The 17,577-nt window shown below is 38.2% G+C and overlaps 1 protein-coding gene and 1 non-coding gene across 3 annotated transcripts in view; one reads left to right on the top strand and one right to left on the bottom strand.

Moving 5' to 3' along the window:
- Positions 1–17,577, top strand: part of LOC136885882 (uncharacterized) — a 140,112-nt gene that overhangs the window by 3,475 nt on the left and 119,060 nt on the right. The window contains exon 2 of the transcript XR_011019108.1: positions 6,261–6,342. This is a non-coding gene — a transcript (uncharacterized protein). The remainder of the gene's footprint in view (positions 1–6,260; positions 6,343–17,577) is intronic.
- Positions 1–17,577, bottom strand: part of LOC136885854 (pyruvate kinase) — a 224,826-nt gene that overhangs the window by 105,046 nt on the left and 102,203 nt on the right. The gene's annotated exons all lie outside the window — the stretch shown is intronic.

Raw genomic sequence — 17,577 nt, 5'->3', positions numbered from 1 at the left:
TCTGTGGGGTCCTGGGTGCGAATTGTGTCACACATGTGGATTTGGCCGTTTTACGGCCGGTTACTCTTTCTGACGCCAACCCTAGATGGAGGGATGCAATCACTATTGCGTGTTTCTGTGATGGTTGGTAGCGTAGTGTGTTGTGCGAATATGAAGAGGAAAGTGTTGGGACAAACACAAATACCCAGTCTCCAGGGCAGAAGAATTAATCAAAGACGATTAAAATCCCCGACCCAGCCGGGACCCTCTGAACCGAAGGCCTCAATGCTGACCATTCAGCCAATCAGACAGTTGTTGGACGGAAATGTTTAAGTTAAATTTAGCAAGTAGTTCACACTGAACTGCATATATTGCAGTTGTTTTCTTTTGCTTCTTATCCGGTAACTGTGACTTTGAAAACATAATTGTATGTTCCTTTAAAATGGAGATAAAAGCGGGCTAGAATTCCACACTGTCGTCTGCCACGTTAAGAATTGAACTACCCAGAAGTCATCGAAGTGTTATCACAGTCTAAGGTGTTATATACATGGCACATGCACGACCTTGATCAGTGACACTGAGTGGCTGCTCCTGACACCCGAGTGTACGCTGTGCTTCCGCTCTATGTTTTTATTCACAGCAAATAAGGAGTGGAAGCTCATCAGCAGGGAGACACTCAGGCACTCAGTGAGTACACGCTCACTTGCTTAGACTTGTTTTTATTCACACCACCTAATAGCTTCATTTGCAATATTCTTGTGAGATTCTCGAAGACTTTACCTTTACAATACTGACATATTTTTAATCAAGCCAACATTAATAATTATCAAAACATATTTCGTCCATAACTGTGGACATCTTCAACCAAATTTATACAAGTAAATAAGACAAGGACACTGAAAACACATTAAAAATTAAAATAAGATTCGGAATGCTGAATGTGTCAATGTAAATTATACAACATGTTTAAAGAAATGTACAGGGAAATATTAAAATAACAGATCCATGTTAATGTCAAAGTCCATTAAGCTGAAAATGTTGGTATAAGAGTCAGTAGCACACAAAAGTTCCGTTGAGAGTCTAGTTATCGGACAAGCTCTTCATGTATCAAACACAAAAGACCAGTACAACTTGTTTTATCTTGATGCTGGATAATGAACAGGCAGAATTTTTTATTTGACTGCACAAGAAGGATGGCAGGTTGTGCCAAGAGTTGAGGTGGTCTTAAAACAGAAATGAAAATCTACAAGCAAAGTTGAGAATATGCAAGGTTCAAAGAAACTCGTGTTATCTTGTATACATTCAGTTAAAGATGTCCAGTTATGGACGAAACATGTTCCAATAATTCGTAGTGTTGACTTGATTAAAAACATATATCAATATTGTAAAGGTGTAGTCTGAGAATCTCACAAGAATATACTATCGGCAATATGGGCTTTATGATAAAATTCATTTCCCACAATTCATTTGCAATATAATGGAAGGGAAAATTCTAGGAAGAAAGGGAAAAGGGCAACTTAAACAATTTCATACACTAAGAATGTCATGATGGAAACTAACTGCACCTTCTATAAAGAGACGAAGATGCTGGACAGAGAAAGCTGGTTGCAGTGATAAAGCATAGCCTTCAGTAAATGATGCCTTGGCACCCCAAGGAACTGAAGATTGTGAGGTATATGGTCTACAGTATATCTGATGGTAGCGTTTCTCACGTGTTGCAAGATAGGTTGGCAAGGAGATGTTAAGAACTGACAAAGAAGGCTGATCAAAAGAGCACGGTGTACTGTGCATGAAGTGGCTTAATTTGCTTGTGTGCTATAGAGTACAGCAATGTTTAGAGGCAGAAGAAGAAAACGCAGTCTACTTCAAGTTGGCACAAAATGTCGTGCCCAAAAAGTGCTCACACTTGGGGACTGTCACATTAATTTGTGACGTTTCCACCAAATGGTTCACAACAAGGCAACAATTGCTTGAAATCAGTGATGAACTCCACATCACAAATATTTGGAGAAGTTCTAAAGAAACCTATGCTAACATTTATGGCGACTGCCCTAAATGCAGATCAGTTGAATATCAACAAACAAAAAAAAGAGTTCAATGGGCAGAAACCTGCAAGAATTGGACTGCAGAGGAAGTGGGTCATCTGGTCTGACAAATCCTGTTTCTGCCTTCACAGTAATGATGCTAGATGCAGAGCAAATTGCAGGCTGCACAAAGCCTTTCACGAAGACTGTATGTAAGGCGTGGTACAGGCAGGAGATGGGCCTGTGATATTCTAGGAGTATTTAATGTTCAAAAAATGAAGGTATCAGCCTAAGAAAGACAAGGGCCATGGAGGGCATGAAAAAGGAACTCCCTAGGCCTCCATATGTAATAATGTTGGGGTGAGAAAAGAATAAGAGTTGATCAAGGGAGGTCGGATAGGATATAAGAAAATGAGGAGTCTCGCACAAGTAAGTAGAAGCAATGCCAGGACTCTGCTAAGGGTCACGTGGTCGCCAACCCACACTCCCAAGTTCAGAGCCCCTGGGACCCCTTTTAGTCTCATTTGTTTAGAGTAAGTCTACACATGACCTATGTGTATATAACTTGGATGGGTCCAAATTTTTTGAGATTCTGACAGCAATCAGGATCAAATAGAGAAAAGGGAGTTACTACAATTTGTAAATAAATTCTTTTTAAATTTCAAACTGCAATCACATGAACTGAGGGATAAGAAAAAGAGGCAGATATCCAGAAAGGAGTGAAGCAAGACTGCTGTCTGTCCCTCTCCTATCCAACGTTTATACGATAGAAGTGGTAAAGGAAATCAGAAGAAAAAGCGGTGAAAAAATCTCAGTTCATTCAGACAAAATCAAATCTCAATTTGTAGACACTTATTTTCTCCAAGTCTGCAGAGAGTCTAAAAAGTTGCTGAATAGTATGTAACCTGTCTTGAAGTTAAATCTACATAAAAAAGATTAAAATAAATCTTTAAAAAACATAATGGAATGCTGTTGAATGAAGTCAGGAGATGCAGGAAATATCAGATTAGAAAATTACACCTTTGAGTAGTAAATGAGGGACGAACTAACCCAAACAAGAATGGAAAATCTGTTTTTTAATTTTTTTATTTACAATGCTGCTTTACATCATACCGACACAGATAAGTCATGGTGATAATGGGATAGGAAAGGATACCTTAATTAAGGTACAGCCTGACGTGAAAATGGGAACCACGAAAATCCATCTTTAGGGCTGTCGACAGTGGGGATCGAACCCACTATATCCTGAATGCAAGCTGATAGCTATGCGACCCAAACCGCACAGCCACTTGCTCGGTGAAATTTCTGTTCATACCTGCTATATGATAAGTGCTGTAGAAAGCGAGAACAAAAAAACCCTTTGAAAGATGGCATTACAGTTTAATATACAGGATCTCTCATATAAACCCAGACCGAACACTGTGTTTGTACTCTGCGCTATTGCAGCTGCCTCAGCCGAGCTTATGTCATGCGCAGCTGCCCTGCTTTAAGCATATTACCTTATAAAAGATACTGAAAGTGTCGTCCTTCATGGGTTATACAGGCATTGTATCTGGTAACCACATTCTGGCAGACATGAGTGAGTTCTGCCACTGTAATGTTTCTGATTTCATTCGTAATGCTTTCTTTCAGTTCTTCCAATGCGTGAGGATACACCCTTTCTTTCTGTTTACCTCACAAGTAAAAATCACACACTATTAGTTCTGGAGAACGAGGCGGAAGTAGATCAGCACTGATCACTCTGTCTGCAAACACTCCGAAATTGTAAGAACGGAATCTTCTGCTGTATGAGTAAGGGCTGAAACTTGTTGAAACCACCCACGCACTTTTTCTTCTTCCGACAACTGATGGAAGAACAGCGTCAAAACGTCGTCTTGGTACAACTCTGTATTTACCATCGTCTCTAACAAAATAGGCCCAATTATTTGTCTTACACTAACAGCACACAAAACACCAATCTTCCCATCATAATCAGGGACTTCATAAACACCATTAGGATTTCTGCACACCAATAGCGAGAGTTATGACTGTTCACACGACCATGAAGATGAAACCAGAACTTTTACATACAAAAATACGGTGTTGCAATGACAACTGTCTCGCCATGTTAACAGTAGAGATTCAGACTGGCGACTCATACCTGCCAGGTCGAACACGTGCAGGCTACTTGCAAGGTCAAGAACACTGAGCGCGCCTTCCATATTGCAGCTGCCGTAGTGCAGAGAACAAACACCGTGTGTTTGGTCTGAGTTTATATGAATGACCCTGTATAAAAGTGAGATGGATATAACTGATTACAAATTAAGAGATACTGCATCAAGTTAGTGTGAATAGAGTTTGTATGTCAAAAGAGGCTGCCTAATTAAGGCAGCACAGGCATATTAACAAAATTCTCAAAAGAACTTTATTTCTATTCAATACAAGGTCAACTATTTATCGAAGATTTACCATAAATAATTAACACTGAATTGAATAGGTGGACCTAGAAATAAAGTTCTTTTGAGAATTTCGTCAGTATACCAGAAGTCAGTACAGAACACAAATGAAAATTTGTTGCAAAGGCATGCTTGGTTCACCTGGAAGGACATGGGTTTGATTCGATTCATTATCAGGAGGTAAAACAAATTTAGAAACTAGATTTCTACTTCTGGAGATACTCATGGCCTAAGGATTACTCAGCCTACACCAAAAATAAGTACCAGGTTAATTAATAGGGGCAAAGACAGCCAGGCATACTCATCATCATCATCATCAATGGCCCAATCCAGTCGCCCGGGTGTGGTTAACAAGCCTCCTCCACTCGTTTCTGTCCTTCCACTTTTCCTGCTCCATTACTTCCGCCACATCCAATCCAGCTTCTCTAATGTCCTTCCAAATCTAATCCATCCACCTTCTCGGTCTTCCAACAGGTCTCTTTCCCTTAACTTCTCTTCCAATTCCCTTATCACTACTCGTTCCTTTCCTATTCTTTTTACATGTCCGAACCATCTTTCTGTACGTTCTGTACTAACGGTTCTATATTTAGCTCTTCTCTGATTGTAATATTTTGAATTCTATCTCATCTTGTCTTTTTAACCGATGTTGTTAAAAATTTCATTTCTACTGCTTGGATCTTACGATCTTGTCTCTTATTAGTTACCAGCATTTCTAGTCCATATGTTACAATCGGTATGCAATACTTACTGTTTATATAATGTTAATTCCGTTCTCTTGGGTACTTTGTCATCCAGGCATACAGCTAACCACTTAATCACACTCAGCGCTAAGTTTGTAGGTTAGCAATCTTATTTGCTAACTCTGTCGGACTGTACAGACAGTTTTCCTTCTGATGATCCCAAAATGGCATGCCCTAGGAGAAATGCTGCACGCACACATACACACGACAAAATAACCCAAATGCTTGGCTCTATTGCAGTGATTTTTTGACTCCGTTATGTTTGAGATATTAACAATCATTACCACTAAAAGATATTTTGTCTCGCTTCCTATGTCCTTTCTTGAGGACGATGAGGAAAAAGCAAAAAAAAATATACTATCCAAAAGACATTACAATGTTATAAGTTGAAGCCGATCAAAGTAGTTTCTGAAAGAAAACAATTCAAAGAGAAAATGTATCATTTTTGTTTACAACATCCTTTCGTTTTGAAATAGGTCAAACATTTTCAATTATAATACTTTGCTGTGAATAATTTCATTGTTCACATTTTAAAGTAAAGCTATCATATAGGCCAAGAAGGCTCTTGGAGGAGTAAAAGGCAAGGTCTTCCACTACCTGCAACACCAGACTGCAATGCTCAAAATCTAAACAGTCAAGATCTGCACTTTGTCTTTACTGGCAGCTTACCTAAGATTCTTCATTTCAGTTCCCAGATTCAGAAAAGTCTTCAAGAAACAAGTTTGTAGATGTGAAATCAATCTCCTAGTTTGTGACATGAGTCATGAATGTTGCTTAGTGCAGACGGACAACAGTTAAAGTAACAGAAATGGGCAGTAATGTACTCTGTGATTCAATGGGAAAGTGCTGGATAGTAGTGCCGGCAGTACAAACAAGTTTTTGAGGGTGAAATGTGAACGTGATGAACACAGGAATTTGTAACTGTGTGCGTTTGAAATTAGATGTTATGTTGCAGTTTACTACCCGGAAAGGACATACCTTGATTGAAAGGAAGTTTTAAGGTCCTTTTGAAGCTGGCTGTCAAATTAATGTACACTGTGGTTGCAGTAAGTAATGAAGAATATCTTCCCATTTGGTTCTAGAGTTTAAACGCCTATCAACTGGTTCCTGGCAATGTGAAAATATTACAATGATGTAGTCAACACATACAGCTTCACAGCAGAAGTAAGTAAAACATCAATGGAATTATCTGCATGGAGAAATTATATCAATCATATTGCCAAAGTAAGTTCCTTTCGAAGTATGAAGACCAAGTAGCCTACTTAATATGTAAAGAACATTGGACTGTGTAGACTAAGCTTGCTATGTCAAAGAATGAAATCCAGTGTATAACAGATCCATCTCCTGTAATTCCATATTTTCTGTTCGCTTAATGTTGTATTGTTTGAAGTTTTGTAAACAGCATGCCAAAGAAAATGAGCTGAAAGTGTTGAAGGGCCTCTGTACTTTAATCTGAATTCTCTCTGATAAAGATGCAGGATTAAGGTAGAGTTCTAAGGACATTCAACCTTCTCTCCCCAATCTTGAATTCCCCCCCCCCCCCCCCTCTAATAATTTGTAACTTCAGGATACTACATTATCCATTCTGGAAGTGTAGCAGGGCAAGGATGTGTAGCTGTTATCCTGGACCATTTGACAGCTTCACTCCCTCATTAGTGCCGAGATTTAGTCCCTGTTTGATGAAGGTATAATAGAGGTTTGCATGCAAACCTCAAATCAGCACTGATGAGGAAGTGGATTAGCTCTAGGAACAAATAAATTGAATCAAAGTCTGTGATGTTATTCTAATGCTCAACTTTATGGCTGTACTTGGAAGAGGCAGTGAAGGAAACGGTGGGAAATTTTGGTCTAGGCAGGAGGAATGAATGGGCCCGACGACTAGTTGAATTTTACTTTGATCAGAAGTTTATACTTACTAATACTTGGTTTGAGGCACACCCACACAGAAGGTATACATACAAAAAAAACCTGGTGATAGAAGACGTTATCAGATTGATTACATTGCTGTCAAGCATAGATACAGGAATCAACTACGAAGATTCCTCGCAAATACAGGTGCAGACATTGACTCTGATCAATCATTGGTTTCAGTAATGATCAATGTCAGGTTTAAAAAGCTAGGTTGTTTCAAGAAGATCAAGAAGTGGAACATTGAAATATTATGTAATCCATTAGAAAGCAAAAAATATCAACTAGAAATTAGCAAAGGCTAAGAGAAGAGAAATTCCCATACAAACCAGTGAGGTTGATTCAAGATGGTGCAAACTACGGAACACTGTCCGCAATGCAGTAAAAGAAGTATTCAAATCTCCAAAGCCAGCTGCAAGAAAACCTTAGGTCATGGCAGAAATATCGGAAAAGATCAAAGAGAAACTGAAAGGGAAATTGATAAATAGAGACAAAGCTGTTCATTTTGTAGACAAGCCAAAAGTTAATGGTATGACTGAACAATGCAAAGATGTAGAAGAACTGATTAAAACCTGTAGGACAAATAAAGCCTACACATTGATTAAAAGCTTCACGTTCTCTAGGAATAGAACCTCGTGCACTTACAGAGGCAAAACTGAACATCTGGTGGGCTTAGGAGAGCAGCAACAATGATAGCAATATACTGAAGAACTATATGGTGATAACTAGGGCCCAGAGGTTCATGCATTTGCATGTTTTTTCTTAAGGGTTAAAAATGTATGCTTTTCATTATGTGTACAAATTATGGAATTTTCATTTATCTGAACATTATTTTATGTTGCATATAACTTCACATTTTCATGATTTTGATAAATTCATATTTTAATATTTTATTGTCTATATGGCTTATTTTAACAAGTTCTCCGGATTTTTAATTTTGTGATTTTGATCCATGTATTATATTTTAATATTTTAGTGCCTATATTTCATATTTTAACAACTTTAAGGCTTTTTATTTTTTCATCTGGATCATATTGGCAGTAACGTCGCACACGATGGAGAAATTTGTCATGCGGTAAGGAGTAATGATGTCTTGTAGCGAATCCCCCTGCTGCATCATACTTCCCTGCTTTGTCTGGCCACTGGCAGTAGGGCTGTAATTTGTAACGGTGATCTGAACTGGTTGCATGCCAGACAAATTATATTAAGTTACACTTATCAAGTGTGTATTAAAAATCCTTTAAATGCTGAAAGTAAGACCAACTTTGAGTGATAGATTAAAACTAATTTACAGAAAGTTTTTAGTTGACTTAATATCTACAGGGAGTGAGAAAAGATTTCAAGTAATTCAGTGCATAAACACAGGGAAACAATGAGAATTTAACCAGAAAACTCTCAAAGAGCTTTTCAAAAGCAACTAGTAGGGTGTTTAGAAAGTAGGGTTACAGAAATTTCTTATGACTTGTGCCAACCATTTTTAGCTGCTGATATTGCCTTATGGAAAATGAATAATCATACATTACAATGTTTTCTTGCCGAATACACTCAACAACATGTACCTGAAGAAAGTACTTTACTTAAAACTTATGTAGGACATTGTTACAATAACGTAATCTCAAATTTACAGAATGAACTAGCAAGTCAATTCGTGTGGTAGTCTGTTGATGAAATCACTGATTCTTAGGGCCGTTTTATTGCTAATATAATTATTGGCACCTTAAATAAGGAGCAAAAGACAATACCTTATCTTTTTAATGTGTGTGAATTGCCAGCCACTAACAATACAACAGTGACCCAGTGTGTGACGGGCTCCTTGAACTACTTATGGCCATCTGGTACCACATACGACCAGCTACTTCTATTTGTTACAAATCAGGGAAAACACTCAAAGGTATTTTTCCCAAATTCATATAACTTGCTCAGCACAAGCTCCTCATCGCACTGCTGAGACAATACGCAATTCTTTCCCATTGGTAAATCGATTTGTGACCTGTACAAAGAAAAATTTTCTTAAATCTCCTTCGAGAGTACAGTTTAGATCAACAGCACCTAATATCCCACTTCCTCCTGCGCCAGTGTTAACTCATTAAGTAACGTGGCTGGAAGCAGCATTGTATTATGCTTAGCACATAGAATTAGTCAAAGAGATTGTTAATTCCATTCATAAAATATTCTGTCAGGCATAGAGTTGGAAGAGATTTTTTTTTTTTTACAAGTTGCTTTACGTCCCACCAACATAGATAGTTCTTATGACGACGATGGGATAGGAAAGGGCTAGGAGTGGGATGGAAGTGGCCATGACCTTAAGGTACAGCCCCAGCATTTGCCTGGTATGAAAATGGGAAACCACGGAAAACCATCTGCACGACTGCTGATAGTGGGGTTCGAACCCACTATCTCCCGAATGCAAGCTCACAGCTACGCACCCCTAACTGCATGCCAACTCGCTCGGTAATCTTGTTTTCATATCTGCCCATTTTTCTTTCTTACCAAGAGCCATAACGTCACTGGAAGCTGTAGGATCTTCCTTAAATGAATCACTTCTGTGCAAGCGTCCGTGGCCATAATTAAGGTGTGAAAATGGGAAACCACGGAAAACCATCTTCAGGGCTGCTGACAATGGGATTTGAATCCACGATCTCCCGATTACTGGATACTGGCTGCACTTAAGCGACTGCAGCTATCGAGCTTGGTCTGTGCAATATAAGTTCTGTTCCTGGTAGTACAGGACAAAAAGTGAAAGACGAAGTGAATTATGTAATTTAAAAAAAAAATCCTGATTATAAAAAGATCTGCAATATTAGAGACATTCTCCAAACCATCTGTCACACCAAGAGACTTGCCTCTCTGTGGAGCAGTTAACATTGTTCAAATATACCCCCAATTACCTCCTCTGACGTGGAGAGATTATTTTCACATCACAAAAGTGTTTTGCGACAAAGTTTTTCAACTGAAAATTTGCGCAAAGTGATGGTTGTGAACTGCAATTCATTAGTCAACATTGGCAACGGGATCATTTCTGCTTCACCTCAAGGGAATATTGTTAAGTTTATGAATTTAATACTAACTTGTCTTTTCTACTGCCAAGGATAATTTTTTCAATTTAATGGTGCATATTTATGGACATAATTATCAGGTTTTCATGAGCATGTACATGCATATTTCCGGGAGTTTTAGGGCACGAACTTCCCAAGCCTTAGTGATAACTCAAGCAATACCGATTCAATAATAGCAGATCATGTGAATGATCGTCTCTAGGAAGAATTTGATAAGGCACTGCAACAAATTCATGGGAGGAAATCTCCAGGGATTGATGACATTCCAACATAGTTATGGAAAAGAGGAACAGACTCCTTACATACTACACTGTGTCAACTAGTAAAACAGATATACACTACCAGAAGATGGCCTGTTAAACAAACCTCATCGTATAAGCATCTAAAATACTGTCTGAGATTCTGAAAATCTGGTTACAAATATCATTAGATCATTATTTAACGATTCCCAGTTTGGATTCTAGATGTGCAGTCTGTTTCCAGATCCTAGCAGAATGGCTAAGCCTTTGGTTGTGGTACCATACACAACCATTAACCCGACTCAAGGGAGATAGGGCCACCTTCCCTATTCCCCACTTGAGTAACTCCTGCCTGGCGCATCCACGTTGCGGGGGTGGGCATCCTCTACTCCAGTAGGCCGGTGTAAAAGGATGGCTAAGTTCAGGTGGGGACCCAGCCCCACGGGGTATAACGTGGAACCCTTGCCCAGGGTTACGGGTGAAGACCTTAACGATGGATCCAGCAGAGAAGGAGACCTTCGGAATGGTGGAAAAGGCGGATGAGGCAACCCATCCTCACTGGGGTTAATTAGTTGAGGACGTAAGACGGGGTAGACGGGACTCCTTAGTCGTGGTGAAGACAACCTGTCTAGGAGTAGGATGCTCCAAAATCAATGTCCCCAGCCAGTGGATAGGGTTGAGCGTGGGGTTAACGGCCTCACCTTGTAAAAAAAGCATTGTTCAGAAGACTTCTACGAGAAAACCGGATGGAAATCGAAGACGACAAAAGCTTAGGAAAAGGACACGAGTAAGGAAAGCGGATATAAACATGGCGACATGGAATGTAAGAACAATGTTGAAACCGGGAAAAATGCAAGAAATTGTAAATGAAACAAAAAGATTTGGATACGACTTGGTAGCGATTCAGGAAATAAGATGGAAAGGGCAAGGATGTATTGAAAAGAAAGATTATAACCTCTATTACAGTGGGCCGGAAGAAAGAACAGGACAGTTCTGTACGGGATTTATAGTACATGGGAAATTGAAGAAGAGTGTAATAGGATTTGAACCGATCTCAGATAGAATATGTAAGCTTCGGATTAAGGGGAAGTTTAGGAACATAACTGTTATATCAGCACATGCACCAATTGAAGATGCGGATGAGGAAAGCAAGGAACAATTTTATGACGAGTTAGTACAAACCGTTGAAGAGGGACCAAGATATGACATGACTATTATTTTAGGAGATTTTAATGCCAAAGTGGGAAAGGAAGAGTGTATGAGACCAATAGCTGGGAAATATACACTACATGAAGAATCAAATGAGAATGGTTTTTACTTGGGACAGTTTGCAACTACGAGTGGTCTTATAATTAAAAGCACCTGCTTTGATCATAAGAAAATACATAAAGGGACGTGGAAGATGCCAGGAAGCAATGTGGTAAATCAAATAGATCATGTACTAGTAACAACGAGGCATGCAGCATCGATTATTGACGTAAGGACATGCAGAGGGCCAAACTGTGATTCTGATCATTATTTAGTAAAAGCAATAGTGAGGCAAAAATTGGCAATAGGACAGAGGAGACAACCTACGGAAAGAAAGAAATGGAATTTGGAAAAACTACAACAACCAGAAGGAAAACAAGAATTCCAGTCAAAAATGAATAATACTTTACAGACGATTGGACAAGTTTCTGGAATAGAGGAAAGGTGGGCAAAAGTTCAAAAGTGCATACAAAAAGCGGCACAAGAAACACTGGGTATAGCCAAAAATAAAAGAAATATTTGGTTCGATATGGAGTGTGAGGAAGCAATTGGAAAGAAGAATGCAGCAAGAGCAAAAATGTTACAGAGAGATACAAGGTCAAATAGGGAAAATTATGAGAAATGCAGACGTGAAGCTAATAACATCTGTAAGAAGAAAAAAAGAGAGATGATTAAGAAGAAACTAGAGAGTATAGAGACACAAAGGTTACAGAAGAGGACAAAGGAATTCTATAATGAAATTAATTATTTCAGGAAAGGGTATAAGCCAAGATTGAATGGCTGTAAGAATAAAGAAGGTAAGCTATTACAGAATGAAGAGGAAATAAGTGAAAGATGGACCGAATATTTCCGAGAGCTCCTTAACAAGGAAAGAGAAGATGTGGAAGAAAGTGAACGGCATATGAAGCAGAATGGACCAGAACAATGGATAAATGCCCCCACATTGAAAGATGTAGAAAATGCTATTGCAAAATTAAATAACCATAAAGCAGCAGGAGAAGACGGAATAACAAGTGAACTGATTAAAAATAGTAGCAAAGAAATGCTAGGAGAGATACATGAACTGATTATTAAGATTTGGGAGGAAGAACGGATACCTGATGAGTGGAATACAGGAATAATTTTCCCAATATATAAGAAGGGAAATAAATATGAATGCACTAATAATAGGGGAATCACACTACTGAATATCATCTATAAAGTATTTTCAAATATCCTATTACAATATCTGACTCCATATGCTGAAGAAAGATTGGATGAAGTACAGTGTGGCTTCAGGCGAAATAGGAGCACAGTAGATCAAATATTCGTGGTACGTCAAACGATGGAAAAATGCTATGAGCATAATATAGATCTACATATGTTGTTTGTAGATTTTAGACAAGCATTTGACAGTATATACAAGGATAAGCTATATGAATACATGGAGACAATAGGAATACCACAGAAACTGATTAGGATGTTCAGAATCACTTTAGGAGAAGTAAGGGCAAAGGTGATGGTGGATGGAAGAATTGGAAATGAGTTTGCTCTTAATACAGGAGTCAGACAAGGTGATGCACTCTCAGCTACTTTGTTTAATCTGGCAATTAACCAAGTCCTTGAAAAAATAATGGATACAGGAAATATTGTATATAAATCTAAACAAATTTGTGCATATGCAGATGATGTAGTGTTAATGGCCAGGAATGATAGATATTTGAAGGAAATGTTTCTTGAAATGGAGGAAACAGGAAAACGGATGGGATTAGAGGTGAATGACAGTAAATCTAAGTATATGCATGTGACTGTTATAGAGGGCAGAAGAAGTCAAGATAATCTGACAATAAACGGACATAATTTTGAGAATGTACGAAGTTTTGAGTATTTGGGAACCATGTTGACAAATAATAATAGAATAAGTGAGGAGATACATCGTAGAATAATAGCTGGAAACAGGGCCTATTATGCTAATCTTACATTATTTAAATCTCGTCTATTGTCTAAACCTACAAAATTCAAAATATATAAGACCCTTATTAGACCTGTAGTGACATATGGCTCAGAAGCCTGGAACCTTTTATCTGATGACGCAAATAAGTTAAAGATATTTGAAAGAAAGATTATTAGACGAATATATGGCCCAATTCAAGACCAGAATGGTTGGAGGATAAGGACGAATGCTGAAATACAAAACATACTAGACCAGGAGGATATAGTTAGATTTATTAAGGCACAGAGACTGCGATGGCTTGGCCATGTGGAAAGAATGGAGGAAGATCGAATGCCAAGAAAAGTAGTTAAATCCCGAGTAGACAAAAGACGGCGACAAGGAAGGCCCCGTAATAGATGGAGTGATGAAGTTGAAGCTGACTTGAGGGCAATGAACATCCGCCCATGGAGACCAGCCGCTCAGGATCGAAGTAGATGGCGGAATATCGTAGAAGAGGCCAAGGCTCACACTGGGCTGTAGCGCCGGATAAGTAAGTAAGTAAGTAAGCAGAATGGCTAACCTCAACTGAACTTTGTATGATTGCAGTTGTTTTTTTTTTTTCTTTTTTAAGAGAAAGAGAGTGGTTTGACCGAGTTGTGTGGGATAAATTGTTTCCATTACTGTAGAAGATTGGTTGACCAAGAAAAGAAATTGCGCATAAGAAAAACATGGCCTGTTTCCAGTCATTCGACCAGATCAGGAATGGAATGAATGAAGCCTTGATCTACAAACGAGGATAGGAATTGTGCCGGCTGTCGAAGCCTGTGACACTCCTCTGGGGCAATGATTAATGACTAGCGGATGAAATGAAATGATATTGGAGAGTGTTGCTGAGTGAAGGGTGACAGGGAAAACCGGAGTTCCCAGAGAAAAACCTTTCCTGCCTCAGTTTTGTCCAGTAAAAATCTCACATGAAGTGACCAGGATTTGAACCATAAAACCTAGCGGCGAGAGGCCGGAATATGAAGAAGCAAGAATATGAAAGGGAGTTCAAAGATACTTACTGTCACCAAGTCTCTTCAATGTTTTTGGAGTCATAATCCTAAAAACACACCTTAGGAGGGACAAAAGGTTGCAGGTCAATTTGTGCGCACACTGAAATTTGCAGATGATCAAGCAATACTAGCAAGCAGACCTAGTACCCTCAAAAGGATACTACACGTGTGTAAGTGTCTGAAAAATATGGGATGAAAATCAATAACAAAGACTAAAGTTATGTCGGTAAGTAAATCAAGGAAAGATGACAACATTTTCATTCATGGTGTGGCACTCGAACAGGTATCTTCCTTTAAATACTTAGGAAGAACAATATCTGAGGATGGCTATTATAACCAAGATGTCAAGGCATGGCTTGGAATGGCAAAAGCAGTGTTCTACAAATACCATAAAATGCTGGCCAACAGTACTTTGAGCCTACAGCTCAGCAAGTGATTTGTTAATATATTTGTTTGGGCAGTGGGGTCATACTGTGGAGAAACGTGGACGCTGAATGCCAGCTTGAGTAGTCATATTTAAGCATTTAAATGGGGGTGTTTATGAGACTCCTGATTCCTTTGACAGATCAAGTCATAAATGCTGAGGTATTCAAATAGAGTTGGTGAAGGAAGAATACTACTTGGGCAACTTCTTGAAAGTCAACTCGCCTGAACTAGGGAAATACTGCGACACGGAGGTTTGCTACAAGACATAACTGAAGGAAGCCTGGAAGGCAAGGAACAATGAGAAAGGTCACACCACACTTTCAGTGACCAACTGAAGAAAGAAGTGCGAGTTCACACTTTTGAGCAATCAAAAGAGAAGGCCCACTGCCATGAGAACTTGAGAGCTGTTATCAAAGGAGCAAACCAGCCACGAGCCTGATACACTGAATGAATAATACCATAAAAAACTTGCTTGTTTGGTTCATTTTACTAGCTTAAAAGATCTTCCTTAGGAAATCTGGGACCATCAGTCCTGTGTATTTAGCAATTGTAGTCTGAATGTCATCAGTAAAGGGATCAAATTAAATTATAGTTTTGAAATATGTTCATGAGCCAGGGCAAATATTTTTCAGCTGATCCATAATTATCAATAACAAAAATGACAACGTCCATAGCATTCACAAAACCAGGCATGCTAACCATTAATTGTTAACTAAATCACAGAAATGGTTTCAGGGCAGGAAAATCAACCACTAAAACTGTAGAATCTGTTATTACTGAATAAATAATTTTGAATTCTACTCAATTACTTGTGCCATACTTATTAATCTTAGCAAATCTGTTGATACAGTATCACAGAAAGTACTAACTTCTGAATGTTAACACTATGAAGTTAAATATCTTCGACTATCATTAATTCTTTCCTCACAAATAGAAGCTAATAGGTAGTTGTTGACAGTTCAATTTAGTTCCTCCACATAACAGCAAAACAAGTCTAAAGGTCAATAACAGGGCCATTCCTTTTTCTTGTATATATTAATGACTTTCCTGGTCAAGCTAATCAGACGACAAGTCTGTACTCTATGCAGATGACATTACTCTCATCACCGCCAGTAAAATAAAATAAAGAAAAAACAAACAGTGTAGCTAATGAAAATAGAGGTTTCAGGTGGTGTTGGCATGGTTAAAGGGGAATACATTAGTCTTAAACAGCAACAAAACTGAACAAATTTCCTTTCATCTAAGCAATACAACTTGGACAGACAGCAATACGTCAGTGAAACTGTTAGGAATACATTCAGACTCAAAACTGAACTGAAATGTTCACACACAACAACTGTAGGAAACTGTCCCAAGTGATATTTTTTATTGCAAAAACTGAAAAAAAAATTGTTAGCAAACCTCAAAATTAATGATGGCTGCTTACGGGAATTTAAAGAAAAATTGGTGCACCTTCATATAAATTAGAAAAGACATGTAAATATGTGGATATATTACTTGTAGGTATAGCATAAAATATTTTGTACAGGATATATTCCAAAGGAGATGGAAGTGTACAACAAGGTATTATGTTACCTTATCACAATTTGAGAGAGAAATGAACACAGTTAACAGACAGACAAGATAAAGAAGAGACAATTGATCCTTTCAGTTATGCAGAAGAGCTACTACTAGATGTCTGTGAGAGGAATGGATTTATAGTAGGGAATACAGGATTCAGAAAGAAGAATAGCCAAACAATAACTAGATATGGAAGGTAACAAAGGAAAACAAAAACAATGATTTGATTTTAGTCAAGAGAAACACAGACAGTTTGAAGATATCACAGCTATGACGAAAGAAGATTTTGAAGGAGACCATAAAATTGTAGTAGCTAAATTAAGACTTGGTAAGATAGTGAAGTTATGAGAAACCAGAGAATGAAAATTAAAAGAGATGGGAATTCAAAGAGAGGAAGCAGAAGAAGTTCTACGAAGTAAAAAACAAAAATAAAACCTAATTCCTTAAAGGAGAGGTTGGCAGTGTTGTTGAGGAATGGGCCAAATCAAACAAGGAATGGTGAAACATGCAGAAGATGTGGTAGTGTCAGAGGAAGGGAAGGAAAAGGACACACACTGGTGGAACAACAAATTAAAGGAGGCAGTGAAAGAAAAATAAAATGCTTGGAGGAGCTGGATAAAAGGCAGAAATACAGCTAGAGTAAAAAAAAGTATCATGAAGCAAAGAAAGCATGCCAGAAGACAGCACAATGAGAAAAATAGAAGTCCTGGGAAAACTTTGCAGAATACCTGAGAGAGGATGACAAAAATAAAGTGTTTTATAGATTGGTTAGAAGTTAAAAAAAAAGGTGAAAAAATAAAAACTTGTAAAGGGAGATACAGGTCAAATTTTGACACAAAGAGAGGGTATCCACCAGCAATGAGAATTTGCTAAATTACTTAATGACAAAGAACTCATGGTAGAGGAGGAACATTAAGAAATGGTAGAATAATACCAATATAAATGGTCCGTTATTGGACATTATAAATTTTCTAGCTAACTTATTCCTGGTTTAC

Source organism: Anabrus simplex, chromosome 1, assembly GCF_040414725.1.
Source record: "Anabrus simplex isolate iqAnaSimp1 chromosome 1, ASM4041472v1, whole genome shotgun sequence".
In the NCBI taxonomy this organism is placed as follows: Eukaryota; Metazoa; Arthropoda; class Insecta; order Orthoptera; family Tettigoniidae; genus Anabrus; species Anabrus simplex.
Note: the sequence above shows the minus strand (reverse complement) of the source record. Positions and strands in the feature narration are given on the sequence as shown.